Source organism: Sminthopsis crassicaudata, chromosome 4, assembly GCF_048593235.1.
Source record: "Sminthopsis crassicaudata isolate SCR6 chromosome 4, ASM4859323v1, whole genome shotgun sequence".
Classification (NCBI taxonomy): domain Eukaryota; kingdom Metazoa; phylum Chordata; class Mammalia; order Dasyuromorphia; family Dasyuridae; genus Sminthopsis; species Sminthopsis crassicaudata.
Genome location: NC_133620.1, coordinates 168,634,198 through 168,651,379, shown reverse-complemented (window position 1 = coordinate 168,651,379; position 17,182 = coordinate 168,634,198). Strand labels below are relative to the sequence as shown.

At 37.7% G+C, this 17,182-nt stretch overlaps 1 protein-coding gene across 4 annotated transcripts in view; it reads left to right on the top strand.

The window, feature by feature from the left end:
- Positions 1-5,294: 5,294 nt before the first annotated feature.
- The window catches only part of L3MBTL3 (L3MBTL histone methyl-lysine binding protein 3), a 144,685-nt gene continuing 132,797 nt past the window's right edge, over positions 5,295-17,182 (top strand). For 2 of the 4 annotated variants that reach the window (XM_074309862.1, XM_074309859.1), the window contains exon 1: positions 5,295-5,424. The gene's annotated coding sequence lies outside the window, so the exon portion shown is untranslated. Of the gene's footprint in view, positions 5,425-6,965; positions 6,987-7,429; positions 8,592-17,182 lie in introns of those variants that run through there. The other 2 variants (XM_074309861.1, XM_074309860.1) reach the window with 2 other exon arrangements.

Below are 17,182 nucleotides of genomic sequence, written 5' to 3'. Positions count from 1 at the left end.
CATATAAAACAAACTACATCTCTGAAATCATCTATTTCCTCATTTATTACAGCACACTATTATTCTATCACATTCATATTCCACAATTTATTAGCCCTTCCTTACTTGATGGGCATCCCTTTAATTCTCAGGTAGGGGTTGTTTTTTATTTTTTGTTTTTTGGTTGTTTTTTTTTTTTGTCACTACAAAAAAGAGCTGCTATAAATATTTTTGTAGATAAGGACCTTTTCCTTTTTATTTACTTTTGGATATAGGCCTAGCCAAGCCATAACTATGTCAAAGGAAATGTACCTTTTAGTAACTTTGGGGGGGTATAAATATCGATTTTTTCCCAGAATAGTTATATTTAGTCACCCATTCATCAATAGTGCATCATCATGACCATTTCTCCACATGTTCTCCAACATTCAACATTTTAAAATAATAATAAAAAAATCCCCCCAAAAACATCAGTTGAGGACTCAGGTTTGTTTAATTATGATACGTATAAATTTGGGGTATAAAAGGAAAAAAAATACAAATTATCTCTCAAATTCATTTTGAAAAAAAGCAAGCCCACTGTTCCAATTTTTCTTCTTTCTTATCAGAAAATACAATCTACAGATGTTGTCTTGTGACATATCTTTCACTCTTATGCATAACTGCTTTGTACCTTATTTCCCCCAACTTAAAATGTAAATGACTATGTTATTTATTAAACACATACAATTCACAAAAGTCCTAATGAATGCAAAAGCATATTATTCTAGGGATGATTTTGAATTTTATACAAATGTGAATTTCTTATTTGATAAGTAACATCCTTTCCCCTTCACTTCACCATTTATATTATATGTTATTCTTACAAATTCTGTAGTTAAGAATTTATACAGATTTCTCTTGGGAATAGATAATCAGTATTCAAATTAGATTGTATGAGCATTTATTTTTGTCATAGCTTGAATACTAACAGAAAAACCAAATGCAGATGTTACAAATATCAATAATTGGAATTCTGGCCAAAGCCAACTTAATGCCATTTTCCCATCCATTATTATAGCATAAGAACAAGTATTATGATGTTTAAAAATTATAATTTGAAAAATATTTTAAAAGCAAAATGTAATATTGATGATCAAATTTGAAATATTGTTGGTTTAAAAAACATCTTAATAGAAATTTCATGTTACTTTATTGTAATCTTCAACAACACATTTGCAAGATGGCTGACTGTAGTCTGGGATATTGTATAGAGCAATAAAACTAATCAAAATGGACTAGCCAGAAGAGGACAAAAATTTTAGACTATGGCCTCATTCATACCATGCTCTACTCCAAAAAAGCAAAAAATACTGCAGATAAAATGTAATATAGGGCAAAAATGTTTTGCTAGACTTTACTTTTAAATCCAATATTTCTTTGTTTATGGGTTAAAAGTATCAAAATATGATGAGAAAACAGTCACGCTATCCATGCCGTTAGATATTTATCAACATTCCCAAAGAGCAAAAAGAACTAAGTAGGATTTTTTTGGTGGGGAGAAGAGTGAAGGCCTATGATTTTCATTTATATCCAATTCTTTGACACACTTTGCCTTTGGTGGGTGGGAGAGAAAGCCCAGCCAACTCCTGAAAATATACAATTTCTCTGTAACTTAAACTCTTTAAGACTTGTTAGAGGCACTGAAAGATTGAGTGACATTTCCATATTGACAGTATGTATCAGGGAAGTACTTGAACCCATGATATAATGGAGGAGATGTGACATAAAACAATAATAATTATGTACTTATATTTTAATGTTACATGCATTATTTCCTTTGAAAATGATAATTACATCTTACATTTGATTGGTGGATAACGGAGTCCAAAATGTTTTAATATATATTATCTTAGTTAATTCTCACAACACACTTAAATTACTGATCATTATACATATTTGACACATTATAAAACTATGGCTGAGAAAAGTTGTCTCTCTAGTTGTAAAGTTAGTCAGCAGTAGAATTGGGCTTAGAATTTAGATCTCCTAATTTTTATGGCAGTATTTGGCTTTTTATACTTCTCATTATACCACTTAGTAAATATTGTTAAAAATTCTTTTTGGCCTAGACCTATGATTTTATGTGTATGGGAACTCTCACTGTGGAAATTCCCTCCATTAACACAGATAGACAATTCTTAGCTCATCTATTGTTGCCTGGGCAATGAAAAGTCCAAGTTATTTACTTGTGTTGCACAACTGACATGTGTTAGAGTCAGGATCTGAACCTAAGTATCTAAGACTTCAAGCTCAATCCTCCAATCAGGTTGATTCTCTAATCAGTGTTAGGTTTTACAATGAATACAATAAATAAAGAAATAAAATTGAAAAGATAGCATGAATTAATTAGTGGTTCTAATCTGTGGAAGGTTCTAGGAAGAGGGTGTCTTTGAGTTATGAAAGGAAGGAACTAAGAAGGTAAGGCAGATAAGAGAAATGATTGTGTCATGAACTCATGATTACAGACAGTAGAAGGAAGTCTAGGTTTTATTGATTACAGTTGTGCATCCTAGAAGAGGTAGGTAAGAACCACACTAGGGCCCCACCCAAAATATCCTTCATTTTTACCCTTATTATTTACATCTTTATGTGCTCATAGCCTTATTTAGGATTCCTTATTTGGGTAGAGAATTCCTATATGTAGACTTGAAGAGTTAGAAAGGGTGATTGAAAATTTTGAAGTCTATAGTAAGAATTTGGAACTAGATCTAGATGGTGATGAGAAGCCACAAAAGGTCATGAATAGTAGAATGATGTGATTCCACTGTTTGTTGTGGAGAATGGTTTTTATCAGCAATGTTTAGAATGTTTTGAGGTAGGGAATAATACCCTAATAAGAAGTCAGTAATAAGGTTCTTTTAGTTCATACATGATAACATGACCTAGACCTGGGGAACAGATTTGTTAGACAAATTTCTTGCAGACAGGAAAGAGAAGAATGGTAGGCTTTTGGCTAGGTAATGGAAACTGTTACTATTAATCACTGACTATGTAGAAACTAAAAGCCAAAGAGGTATCTAAAATTGTCTTAAGACTTTAGGTTTAAAGAACAGGTTGGAAAATGGCATTGTTTTTGTAAAGGGTCCAAGAACATTAAAAAAAATGTACTAGGCCAGAGCAGTAGTCTATATTCTTAGCCTCTGTGTCTGTTCTTTTCTGTCTTTTTGAGTGACAGTGGCACCAAGGGGCATTTTTGTGAGAGAATGTCATTATCCTGAAAGATTAGAGAAATATCCATCAACATTCCCCAGTTTTGTTTTTGTTTTTTGTGGGTTTTTTTTTTTCAGTTATTATACTGAACTGTGAAAAAGTCTTAATTGAATTTGGGGAACAATTGGATCAGAATCTTAGAAATCTTATTGATTCCAAAGATGAAAAGAACATGAAATTTTATCAAAATTTGAAATGTCTGTAGAAGATTTGGAAAGATACATTTTAAACAGGATACCACAAAAAAACAAAACAAAACAAAACTTCAACAAATCCTAAATGTGGGAAGTACAATATAAATCAGGTACAAAAAATTATCCAAAGAAAGTACTTAGAAAATATTTTTGGAATTAATAATTTAAAATACCTTTGAATTTATCAAGGGGTGGATTAACAAATTTTCACCTACTTCACAGCCCATACTTCTAGTTCCTTCTTTCCTCTTGTTATGCTATCTTTGGTCATTTCACAGCTCATTCTTAACGAGGCCAGTGGAGAGGAGCTGAAATTCAAATGAGTTCATTAGAGTGTTTGGTAACAGCTCTTAGAAAGGCTGGACATAGAGAAGGTTTTGAAATCAATAGCCAACTCAAAGTTTGGGATTATCCATGGTTTTCATTTATTCACACACTCTGCTTAAACGGGGGCTCTTTCCCATATCCTTGGATCCAATGGCACAGATACTCAAGTGGGTTCTTTTATAATTAATTTTACAATTCAAAGAAAAAAAATAACAGTTATATTTTCTCAGTTTGGTTCAGAAAAACATTTCCTCACTTGAGGGATAAATAGCAAGAATAATCTTATTTTTGGAAGTTTAAAAAATATGGTATCAACAAAACAATGAGATAAATTTAAATTCTAGGTAGGCCTTACTGAAAATTTTCAGAAAAGGCTCTCCTTTCCTTTGTTAAAATGCAAAATAGATAGGCCTCTCTCCAGCAGAGAGGATGGCTCTTCCCTCCCCAGTTCTCAAGGATTGCTTTTACACCTTTTATTTTGGATTCCTGGAATCACACTTACTAAATTTTTTTTCAGATAATCAACTGTTGTTATTGACATACAAATATTTAATAGCTCCTCAATTACTTTAATTTTGTAAGAATTTGTTTTATTGTTGGGGGCTTTATTTATTTATTTTCCCTCAATAGAGTAAGAGAGTGAATAAGGTCTAAATGGAGGCATGTTGCTAATGTGGAAAACTGTCAATATCTAGATGCAATACTGATCCCCTCCAGTTCTGATGTGTTAACAAAGGTGGACAATTCTCAGTCCTAGAATTTGACAGCCACTTCATAATTGACTTAAGTAATTAAAGCTTCAAATAATGTAGCAATTCCTATGCATTTCATTGTCATGTACTTAAACCTCTGGTTTCCAAGTTGTGACCTAGACCTAAACATTCCATGTTTTCAATAACCTGAAAACCTCACAAGTTTCATTGTCACATTTTTTTTTTTGCACGTAGTTTGAGTTCTAAAGACGTCAAACCTTTATCACTTCACGAACTGAAACTTTATCTTTTATTTTTCTCTACCTGTGGCACGTACCGCTACTTCTCTAGGCTTTGTGTGAGAGATGTCTTTGAAAAAAAAATTTTTAATGGCCGAATGCATACATTTAATAAGCCGAGAGACGATTAGCGGCCATGAATACTGCTTTAAGAAAAGTAAAGTAATAAATAAATAAATAAATAAACAAAGAAATCTAAAACCTGGTCACTCATTACCATTTGGTGAGGTGTGTGTGTGTCTGTGTCTCTGCATTTTACTGTGCCTTAACGGCTCCGAGTCCTTTGACAAGGCTATAGAAAAGATGCACCTGAAATAGTATCTGCTGGTCGCTGCATTTGCTAACAGGCTTTTTTAAATGCTGCTTTTCAGCCGCGAAGGCGAAGCAGCAGTAACAGGGAAGCAAGAATGAGACACCCCAGCAGCAGCGGCGGTGGCGACGGCGGCGGCAGCGGCAGCGGCGGCGGCGGCGGCGGCGGCGGCAGCAGCAGCCGCCTCACTAGCACTAGCAGCAGCAGCAGCAGCAGCAGCAGCCCTAGCAGCAGCAGCAGCAGCAGCAGCAGCGCAGTTTCCCCTCTCCCCAGCCCTGACTCTACGCGCACATGCGCACTGCGCCCACAGCCCTGGACCATTTGTCAGGACTACTCGTGAGACGGAGAAAAAAAAAAGAGAAAATTTGGGGGTAAGAAGCGGTTGATCTGATCTAATCTCTAATTAATCCGAAGATTTGTACGTGCCAAAGCCATTCATTTATTTTTCTGGGTGAAGATGAAAGTTCAGAGATCTATAGAAGGAAGGAAGCGCACCCTCCTCTTGTGAAACGATCAGGGGAGGGGAAAAGGACAGAAGGGGCTTTTCCCCCACTTCTCTCCGCCTCTGGGAAAGAGGAGCAAACTTAATCCCGGGGAAAAAGTGGGCAAGTGACTCGGAAATGGCTGGAGAGGGGAGTCTCTGGGCATCACCCTCCGAAGTAGAGTGTGTGAGAGTGTGAAAGAGGAACAAAAGAGAGAGAAAAGAGAAAGGAAAAAAAAATGGGGGGGGGAGAAGGAGGAGAGACTTGTATTTTTTTTTCCCTTTGGCTTGCACACGGAGGAGGGTGTGGGGGACTGCGAGGAGGGGAGCCGGGGCTCAGCTCGGCCGCCTGAAGGCTCTCGCCAGGCGCACAGGCTCTGGGATGCGTGGGGGTGCCCCCTCCCCCGCGTGCCCCCCCCACCCCCCGGAGATGGTCACTTTGGTCTCTTTTCTGATACTGAGCGCGGGGTTGGTGCGGGGAGGGGGAGGGGAGGGTGGGGAGCGCTGTGTCGCCGGCCCCGGGTGCGTGCATGTGTGGGTGCAGCGGAGCCGCAGCCCGGGGAGGGGGGGGAGGCGGTGAACGGGGAGGGGACGAAAGGGGGGGTAGGTGGTGGCCGAGGGTGGGGAAGGGTGACGAGACGAGGGGGGAGGACGGGAGGAGAGGCAGGTCTTCCTGGGCCGATCTTCTCCCCCCCCCACCCCCGGGCCCCGACTCTCGGTTCTCGGCCCCCTTTTTCTCCTCTCCGCTCCCCCCCCTCCTGGGGTGGCCTTTGTGCCGAGCGAGCGCACGGGAGAGGAGAGCGAGCGGGCGAGCTAGCAGGACAAGTCCGGGAGCTCGAGGCAGTGGGAAAAAGAGGCCGGGGGACTTTCTCCCTACTCGGGTTGCGGAGAATAGACTGGTTGAATGTACAAGCGCGTCTCCCCCAGGGTGTGCTCGGTGTGTGCGCGGTGGAAAGGCCTCTCCGACCCACGGCGCGCACACGCACTCACACACTCGCTCGCGCACACACACGGAGGAGGGAGAGGAGAGAAGGGAAGAGGAGGAGGAGGAGGAGGAAAAGGAAGGGGGGGGTAGTTTTCATTTTCTTCTTCTCTCCTCCTCCTCCTCCTCCTTTCCTACGGAGTGTGTGAGAATTTAATATAGATCAGCTCCAATTTCCGCCATTTTGGGAAAGTTGCACAAAAATACCCCCCTCCTTCCCTCATACACATACACACACACCCCAGTTTATTTTTGCCAGAGGCAGGAAAGTGCTCGGGGGCGGGAGGCGCCGGGGGCCCTCGGGTCCCGTTTTTTTTTTGGGGGGGGGGGCTCAGGAGCAAGGGGAAGGTGGAGGGGGCTGCTGGAGGACCGCCTGGGTCTGGGCTGCCGCTGCCGCTGCCGCTGCCGCCGCCGCCGCCGCCGCTGCCGGCTCACTGCACTCGGCCGGGTGCGGGCGCGGGTGTGTGAGTGTAAGTGAGTGTGCAGCCGCGGCGGGGAGAAGGAGGAGGTGGAGGGGAAGGAAAGACGCGGTGGCGGCAGCTTCTCCCCAACTTGTTTACGCCCCGATTTGGGGGAAGGGAAAAGGGGGCTTATGTGTATGTGTGTATATACGTGTGTGTATGGGTGTGTGTGGTGAGGGGGGGAAGAGATAGAGGCAAAGTCCAGCTTGCGCCCGGGCGCCTGCCGCGCGTGCGGGTGCAGCCGCCCGGGGCTGAGGGGTGCTGGGCCCGCCACCCGCCCAGCGGCTGGCGGGAGACTGAGGATGGGGGGGCGGGGAAGTCGAGGCCGGCTTGGGGATGTGAAGCGGCGGGGTGGGGGGGCGAAGTGAGTTGGGAAGCTACGAAGCAGAGGTTGCCGCCGCGCACCCCAAGGTGAGGATAGAGAGGGTGCGGGGCGGGGGAAGTGGGGGAGCATGAACTTCGAGCGTTTGCAAAACTTTTATTACCCGTACAGATTTTAAAAGAAAGTCCCAATGATTTTTTTCCCCTTTTGGCTCGAGCCCGACCCACGGTTGGACCGTGAGAGAAAGTTTAAAAAGAGGGCGGTTTCCTTTCCGCCTTCCCCAAGGAGGGGTGGGGGTGTCTGGGAGTCCGTCTGCACTCTCTCTACGGGGTGGGTATGACTCGGGCTTGCCTCGGTCCCGGGGAGATAGTGGTAATATATCCCGGCGTCTCCTCCTCACTTCCCGCTCCCCGGACACGCCGCCGACTTTGTTAGAGAAGAGCACCCGAAAAAAAAAAAAAAAAAAAAACAGAAAAAAAAAAAAAAAAAAAAACGGAGTCTCTTTCCTTATGCAACTTCCTCAGGCGCATTGAACACCCCGGCCCTTCCCTTCCCCTCCCCCAGCGCAGGATCCATCCCTCCCTTTACCGCCTTGTTTTTTTCCCCCTTTTCAAAAAAAAAAAAAAGAAAAAGGCAAGAAAGAAAGAAAGAAAAAAGAAAAGAAAAGAAAGAAAGAAGAAAAAAATTGAGAAAGGAAAGTGCGCCGCAACTGAGGCGGAAATAGATTTCTAATTCTTCCCCAACTTCACAAGAAAGATAACAGATGTGAAATTCACTTGAAAAGAAAGAACCTTGGGGAGTGGGTTGGGGGGTGGTGATGGTAGTGTTTATAACCCGCCTCGGGTTTTGCAGGTTGGTTAGTTTCTTTATAAAACACTTAGAGCATCGTTGGAGATGCCGTCTTTTCGGATCTGGTATAGCCAGAGACGTGGTTGTTGAAGAACCTCGGTCGCGTGGATTTTTGCGCAAGTTTTTCAGGAAAAAAACAAAACAAAACAAAACAAAAACAAAAAAAAAAAAACCAGGCTGAGTCGAGGAGAGAGCATTTCTCCGGAAAGTTTCAAGTGCAGCAAAAAAAATAGCGTACGTGCAAAACTGGCCAAGGAGAGACCTCTAGTGGTTAAAGTCGCGTCTTCAAGTTCGGAAGGCAAAATAAAGTCTGGCCTTTACTTGGAGGAAAGTATCTATTTAGACCTGGAAGTAATTAGGAACCCTCAGCCAGTGTCCAAGAGTGGATGTGGAATGCTGGGTACCTAAGAACAGTGAATTTGCTAAATCATAGAGGAATGAAGGTACGATTAGAACCCATACATTTATGCCTTTTCATGAGTTCCAAAGGTCACTGGATAAGCAACAAGTATTTATAGTTATTGTGAGTGAAGCTGTGTTTTTAGTCAGCCCCCAGCACAGCTTAATGCTATTTTGAGTTTTAGGACAAAATAGACTTACTTGAAAGTAAATTTTGTCAATATACAGAGACTAATATTTATATATTTTTTAAAACATTAAGAAATGGAACAGCAGTTTGACTTAATGATGCTTCTTTTAGTCCCTAATAAATATACTTTGAATAATGTCAGTTGTCTTCTCTGAAAAATGAGAGTGTTTGATTTCTAAATCTCTACTGCTTAAATAATCCTTTATGATTCTTAGAAATTATCAATTTGAAAGAAATCAGATTTATTTTGAAAGAGCTTTTTATAATTAAAAAACCCTTTGCACATATGGAAAGATAGTAATTATAGCAGTTCTGTCTCCCCCATCTCCTCTCCACGTGCTGAATTTTTTTTTTGAGAATTGTTAGATTTAAAACCTGACAGATAATAGAGATTTAGTACAGCAGATGACTTTCATCATAGACTTTTTAAAGTGTGTAAAAGGCAGGTTGTTTTTGTTTTTGATGTGGCTACTGTTTGGGGCAATTTAAAACTTCATTTCATTTCAGACTGCACGTTAGTTTTAAACAAGTTATAAAGTATGACATCAAAGAAATTGTATTATAGGAAGAAAATTTTATTGGTCATGTGGCAAGGAATGACAGGTGGACAATCCGAAGGCTATCCTGGATCCTCAAAATGTCAGGAAAAATCAAGGAAAGCCTCTTGCAAATATGGTAGACCACTCCCTACCCCCTAACTTTTGGGAGAATGTTGACAAGAATTGCACAGGATGGGCAGACACAAATGAGTTACAAGTGTTGTTGGAGAGAATTAGTTCACAGATTCACTTTGTTGTCTCTTTAGAACTTACGTTTTCAATGCAGAAATTGTGGAAGTAAATCTCTTGTTTCTGTGATATTCAAATACCTCTGTGATTTCATCAGTGTGCATGTTTCTTCTGTAGATGTAGAGCATAAACCATCCATACTTGTCTGCCCTATGTGACTTTTCCATGGTCTCCTCTGAGTATAGGAGGAGTTGGTGGGATGTGCTAGACATCTTCTTTGCTTTCTCCACACAAGCATAAGATAACAGGAAAATATAGAAGTTGTCTACACATATTCCTAATTTTTTGATCATACATTTCTGTGGGGACCTACTTTATTTCTTTTAGATTCCTAATTTTATTTATGTTGTACCTTATTCACACCCACTACTGTTCCTCTATATTGCCCTTTGAGTGATATTCATTTTTAATTCTTTGATAATTGTCAGTTTTAGATGACTTCACAAGCATACAATAACACTGACACAATATTGATATTATAAAGATGAACAATTGTTTCCAGCAGAAATTTGGGGTCATGAAAGTTACTTTGCAATTTCTCCTCCCATTTGGTTTTGTGCACAGCTTGTCCTTTTATACTGTCTGATCAAGTTATATATACACAGATGGACAAATTCTGTAGGTTGCCTATCTAACTAACATGTAATATAGTCTGGATGATGGTAATTTTTTTATCCACTTGATTTTTCCTGTGTAGATGGTCCAAATTCTTTTGAGTGGTTGTGGATTTCTTCTAACAACTATCATGATGCATCTACCATTAGGAGCACTTGTTAGGAGCTCATTATCCAGAGGGATCTTCTTTAGCTGGAAAGCTATACAGAATCTTTTCTATGACATTAGTGAATACCTTTGGCTAGCATGTATCTCCCTGTATTATTTTTGATCAGATGATTGTCAAATAAGGTTAAGGCTATATTTTTCTGTATGGAATCAAATGTTTCTTTGTTAGCAAAAACAATAGAAAGTGGGGTCTTGTATTCAAAAGTTCTTTCAGGTAGTTTTTGGTAAAGATGGGACCTCTGGAATATCGATTGTAAAGGCCTTCCTGTTTTTTACTGATGTCTTCCTTAAAAATGGGTATTCTCTCTCCCTCTATAGAGGATTTCTATAAATTTTCTGCTTTTTGGGAAATTGGAATATAGTTTGGTATATGCTGATGTTTTTGGTTGCCTTATTTTGATGTTATTAGGTCTGAGATTTTTTTCCCCTCCCCTTATGCCTTGGGTTTCTTCCTCATTTTCAGTTATCTTTTGAATAGATCTCTTTAGTACCCCCACAATTGTGTCACTTCCAGCATGAATTTTTTTGTTATCTCTTCTAGCTCTTTTCCCATCTTTATTCTTTTTGGTGCCATTTCTACCTTTTCTAAGTTCATCTAGGACTGTAATGTTAGAATCCAAATATAATGACTGTTGTAGTCATTGATGGTTTAACTATATGTGTATGTCTATACATACATACATATAGACATATTTGTATATGTTATAAAAATATTTGCAGAATGTTTCCATTTTTCCTCTGTGATTCTTCCAATTTTCAATCTTAAATATGTTTGGGGTGACTTTATTTAGTTAGGTTGCTCACCAGCCTTTCTTAGATTTTTTTTTCCTCTGCTTTTTCTTTACAGTGATACCACTCATAAGCTACCCACATCCTTCAAAAGATTTACTGAAGACATTTATATTCCGTTGATCTTGACCATATATATATATATTTTTTTCTTGGTAAATATATAAAATGTTTTATAATTAAAATATAAGGTACTTTCTTAATGTGGTTATTTCACATGATTGAAATTCTATATGCTCTTATTGGCCAAATCTGTGGCCTTTTTTCCATCCATATCTCATTTTCATAAGTTATTAAATAGGTCAGGATAAGAGTTATTATACTTTTATACCATATCCTTTTCTTATTTTTCTTTTAGTTTTGTACTAATTTTAATTTTCTCTTTAGTAAGTCAGTCTTCAAAATGATATACAGATGATTGAAAAATGAACCCCAAGTCAGTAATGAGGTGTTTCCTGTTTATTAAAATATAATCAATTTTATCTTTTGTTATGCAATTTGGTGCTCATTGAGTGCTTTCTGGTATTTTTTTTTTAATATTCATATGTAGTGATGACGCTTTTATATAGTCTACATGTTTTTGGCTTTTTGCATCCTAACACTGATTCATATTTTCTAACATTTTTCACTGTTTCCACCTTTTTACTTTTGTATTAAGTCATTAAATATCAAAGTATATGTTTATTTCATTTGGAGGATGTTTAAACCTCTGCAACAGATACATAGATTTTACTTATCATTAGGGGTGTGTGTGTGTGTGTGTGTGTGTGTGTGTGTTTTATATTAGTGATATATTTTTATAGTGAACAGTGAATTTAGGGCTGATTAAATATCTCATGCACTGATGTTTCTTGTTGTCTTTGGTGACATGACACTCAAACCCAACACCCACATCTCTTTAATTTGTTTTCAAGAAAAAACTGTAAGCCATCTTTTCATTTAATTGTCTTTTCTGTTTTTCTCCTACTGATTTCATTGCATCACAAATGTCATGATTAATTTCAGTTCTTCCTGTAGTATTACTGAACCATAGGTCTTTGGACAGTGATCTCACAGTTAGATGTCAAAGGTGATGTTAAAAATTATGGAGGATCTAAAATCTGTTTGATTCTGAAAATTTTTGGTCACCTTTTCTGCCTGTCTGCCACTGTCACTGCAAAAGAAAAGGGCTACATGTAACTGAAATTCATCTTTTTATTTTTCTTTGCATCATTTACTATGGCCAAAGAATTTGTCACTACATGGCCAGTCTACTGGTATAACCAGGTTGGCCTTTGGAAAGCCGACTTAGAACTTTTGTTCCTCTGGAAGAGCTTTTGAAGAACCCTGAGTCACTTAGAAATCCCAATGAGATGTTAGATTAGAACTTAATGGAGTAGCATCCTTTGTAATTTCTTTCATAGGTTTCTTGCCATAACATAAATGTTGTGAGTTATATAAATAAAGTATGAGGCTTCCCTGTGCCTGACACAAATTGAAACATTGAGTGAAGAAAAGGATCTGGTGTACTTTGTGAATATATGTTTACTTTTCATCTTCAAGGATAAAAATTCTGGACATATCCTGGAGGCTTTGTCCTGGGGAGAAAATGTCCTAGGGGTTTTTTAGGTGGAGGTCTGCTGGTGTCTCTTCCCCCCATCACCTATTCCCCTATTTGTCTAAAGAGGGTTTGAATGGACAGTTTTAAATAACCCTTAAGTTTATCTTTAATTCTTTTCTAGTTGGCAGGTTCTTAACTAGCATTTCAATTGCACATATTCATTACAGGAGTTAGATTGTCTTATTCTTAAGTACTGGGGAACTGGAATGAAATATTTTAAATTTGCATAATAACAGTATTCTGAAACATCTTCCACTGCATCCTCACTATAACTGCTCTTTGGGAACAGAAAGAAGTTTATAATGAGATCCTTTGGGTAACTAAACCCCCCTTGGTGAAGGGCCAAGATAATCTGCCTCAAACTACTCCATAGCGTAATAGAGTTATAGTGACTTTCTAGTGTATTATGTGCCAATTTTTCTATGGTAGAGACAATTCAGAGTTTTCAGCTGGAGTCCCATAAGGTGGGTTTTTGTTGTTGTTGGTTTTTTTTTTTCCTTTCTTTCTTGCTTTCTTTTTTTTTTTTTTTTTTTTTTTTGTAACCCATCTCTTCTCTAGGGTTGTGTTTTGTTTTGTTTTGTTTTCTGGATGAAGGATATGTGAGGTCAGTGGGAGGTAATTGGTGACAATGGGTATAGGATGTCAACCAGTTGATATTCTACTATTTCATTCATTGTCAAGAAACATTAAGTGCCTACTGTATACAGAACACTAATATGTTTTTGTGTACTGTACATAGTGGGGTACAAGAAAGAAATGAATTTCAGATAATTTATGACAAGATTACTTCTGTTCCCAGGGAATTTACAGCATATATAAATCTTTTGTATGGCTTACTTTTCTTATTTTCTTTCACTTCATCTGCTCTTAATGATCAGGATTAATTCAGATTGAGTGGCAACATTATAGCACATGTAAATAAGGTTTTAAAAAAACCCTCCAAGTTATAAATAACCAAGAAAATAATGTAAATGAAAAAGTATTTATTATATCCATCAACTTGTGGAGCTATCTTCAACACTGCACTCAACATACTAAACAGATTTGTTCCCCACTCTTACAGATATTAACCTTCTCTGTAGTTCAGCACAGACAGCATGGAGAAAAAATAAACATAAAAACACTGCAGACACAAACATATTTTCTTTATGCATAAAGAGTGCAGGATGTTGCATATTAAGACATAGTAGTTTGTTGAAATTATCTTTGTAAAAGAGAAATATCAAGGATAAAGTATAGAGTTAATTCCTAAGTGATTTGTTTTAAAGAGTATTGTGACTTTTCAAAATATTAAAATAGGATTTCTATAAAAGAATATGTGGCTTCTGGTTTTTAGATAGGCCTCTTTCATATAGATGTCTCTTTTGTCTTTTAAATAGGGTAAAGATCACATTTTTATACAATTCTAATGTTCAAAGCTGTTTGTGTATGTGTGTGCGTATGTATGTAAAACTGGGTTGGATCAAAATTGCATATTTAAATGGTAGTAGTAAATAACATAAACAAATGTTCCAAATTGGAACAGTATTGATTTTAGTAACAAAAATGATAGGTTGATGGTCTGTAGGAAAATTGGAGTAATGAGAACATAGACTGTAATTAATATAGGAGTTATAGGAATTTATTAAAGAAACATAGGTTAAAAATTAAATGACTAGAATCATGGAATGTTATAGTTGTAAGATGTAAATTGAGAGATGATCTAACTCATTTTATGGGCAAGGAAAAGGAGGCTCAGATGGAGGGAGTGACTTGCTAGGGTAAATTAGAACTTCACTGATTGAGTCAGAAAGAGAATTTAGATCTCTTGCCCTTTGGTTCACTGTCCCTCCCTCTCCCTCCCAGACTTGAAAAAATGCATTCTCCTGAAACTTTAGTTGTTTAAGGTCTGGATTCTAATTTGGATCCTCAGACTATATATAAATTTGGTATTCTTTCCACTATGCCCTACTCTGTATTCATAATTTTCAACTCTTGTCTATATCTAACTTTACAAGTTAATTATTTTGAGTTTTGTTTTTTTCTTTGATTGCTTTTATTCCTTCTGATGAAGCTGCTACACAGTCAAAATTAAAATTGTTGAGTATGAAGAAGAATGGAATTTTCTTTTCCAAATAAAAGTTTCTCAGCTTAGTGAAGACAGTTGGTTTATAAGTAGTTATATTGTGGAGGTTGGGCGTTACCTTTTTGAATCCTCAGTGCCAAAAATTGGCTCTATGAATTAGATGTGAATATAAGCTATATTTCTGCAGGTTAGTTAACCAGCTTTTACCTAGTGACTACTGTGTTGGAAGTTTTTGCCTTAAAAGAGTTTACGTGGTTTTTTTTTTTGATCCAGATGTCATTTCTTCCTGGTTGATGTAGGAAGGTTTGGTGTGCAGATCTTTCAGCTTGTTAATCTTAGCAATCAAGAAGATCTGGTTTAAATACTGGTACAGAATTAGACCTTAGGCCAGTCATTTGAATCTTCTAAATCTTAACTTCTTCATCTGTAAAAATGGGGCTAATAATTCTACCTATCGCTGTTGAAAAGAACACATGCATGTGTGTGTATATATGTATGTATATGTATATACATGCACATACACATGCAGAGCTATGCAAGTATTATTAGGAAATTGCCTGAAGACACTGAGCAGTCTTCCTGAATGTAGGACTATCCCTTTATCTGCTAAGTCACACTACCTTTTTAGTAGTTTATTAAGAGTTCTTTAATACCCTATTATACTATAATGACAGTGTAATATTTTCAAATTATGAGGGGAAAGAGATAGGGTCTAAACCATTGTTGGGAGCCAGTGAGCCAGACTTTTCTAGAAAAATCATAGATCAAAGATTATTAGAGGGTAGAAGGTATCTTAGATTTCACCCAGTCTCAAAGGTAGCAGCCTACCAAACTCCTGAGTATGACCTGAACTAGATTATAATGTAATTGGGAAATGTTTAACAAAATACAACGAAGATAATGCTAATTTGTGGTTTTCTAAGTCATAGACTTCTATTTCTTCCTAAGTTTGACACCACTGATGTAGTCTAACTTTATCCTTTTACAGAGGTGGAAGCAGTCCTAAAGAGCTAAAGTGAGTTGTAGTAAATTGCAAAGCCAGATTCAAAACCTGATCCCCAAACCAGCTCTCTTTGCAGAATCTGGTTGCATTAACTTATTTTAAGGTCATGTAGAGTACATTTTAATGCATCATTTTTTCATGTTTTGTCTACATCAAGAATGTTATATTGCTGGTCTGGTGGAGTATGCCCATTAAATTTTTCCAGTGATGGGTACAGATTTGGACTAATCCACCCACAGTTTCATTTCTAGTGTACTTTGTGACCAATGGCATATTCAGAAGATTAGGGTCTTCCTAGGAAGGGACTCCATTATAAAAAATCTGGATCATTCTTTGATAGATAAAGAATTTTAGAGTTTAGAGAAAAACATGATTTTTTTTTTACAGGCATAATATGATAAATAAAATTGAATTGCATATCTTATTGAGTTGATTGAAGGAGGAGAAAGATGTATTTTATAAAAGAAGTTTCTTACTTCAGGTAATGTTTTCATAATGGCTCTTTATTGTATTGAGGCTACACTCATTTTATTGATAACAGATTAGAAACAGATTAGAAAGTGGATTGTATCTATTTCAGCCAATGTTCAGTATGAAATCTGTGAGTGAAATCCTGTCTGATGAGGGAGTGGAGAGTGGTGTTGAGGTAAGATCAAAACTGTAGAAAAACATCTCCTTGAGGTGACTATTTTAATTTACAAGATGAGTCAGGAAAGACACATTTACTCACTCTGAGGTTCATTTAAAACTTAAGTCAGTATTTACTGTTGTTTGATCAACACATTTTTATATGTGTCTATTTACTGCAAGTTATGTGCTTGACTGATGGGCATTTGAAGTATAGAGTCTTTTAAATCCCTTGCCTTCAAGGGGGCGGGGTGTAGAAAAACTCTGTATGTACCATATTCAACCCAGAGTCTGAAGTTGTAAAATGAACGATGCAGGTGACAGGTGCTCTGCTTTACAGTGAACATCAGACCACTCATTAGATATAACCAATACTCATTTGTTGTTGAACATTAGCTGTAACTAAAAGAAAGTATTCTGAAGTATAGATTTTTGCTTTAATTTCTTTAAAAGAATTATTAACATTAAAAAAAGTTTTGAGTTCTGAATTGTCTCTTCATCCTTCCAGCCTTTCCCTAATCTCCAAGACAGCAAAGCAATCAGATATGGATCATATATGTGCAATTATCTAAAACTTTTCATATTAGTCATTTTGCATAACAAGTCCCAATGAAAGAAAAAAAAAAAAAGAAAGTGAAAAATAGCATGCTGCAGTCTGTATTCAGTTAATATGAGTACTTTCTCTGAAGGCAGATGATATGCTTCATCATCAGTCCTTTGGAATTATCTTGGGTCATATATTGCTGTTAATAGTTAATAGCTGTTAATAGCTAGCTCCTCATGGAACAAT